The sequence below is a fragment of the Vicia villosa genome, linkage group LG1 (genome assembly GCF_029867415.1).
Source record: "Vicia villosa cultivar HV-30 ecotype Madison, WI linkage group LG1, Vvil1.0, whole genome shotgun sequence".
In the NCBI taxonomy this organism is placed as follows: Eukaryota; Viridiplantae; Streptophyta; class Magnoliopsida; order Fabales; family Fabaceae; genus Vicia; species Vicia villosa.
Genome location: NC_081180.1, coordinates 113,381,308 through 113,381,664, shown reverse-complemented (window position 1 = coordinate 113,381,664; position 357 = coordinate 113,381,308).

Genomic DNA, 357 nt, shown 5'->3' with positions numbered 1-357 from the left:
AATTTTCTAGAATAGTCATCTATTATGGATAGAAAATACCTCGCTCCTGAATGTGATGGACACCTTGCAGGCCCCCAAAGATAAGCATGGATGTAATCAAGGGATCCATGTGTTCTTTGTTTTCCTTTGTTGAACTTCACTCTGCAAGATTTTCCAAGTACATAGGGTTCACAAAATTTCAGCTTTTCGACTTTGTCTCCACCAAGCAGATTTTGTTTCCCTAATTCGACCAGACCCCTTTCACTGATATGGCCCAATCTCATGTTACAGATTTCCGTCTACAACAAAGGTTTCATGGATGCAACAATTGTCGAACCAGTTACAACTTCAACCTCAAGGGTATACAAGCCTTCTTTC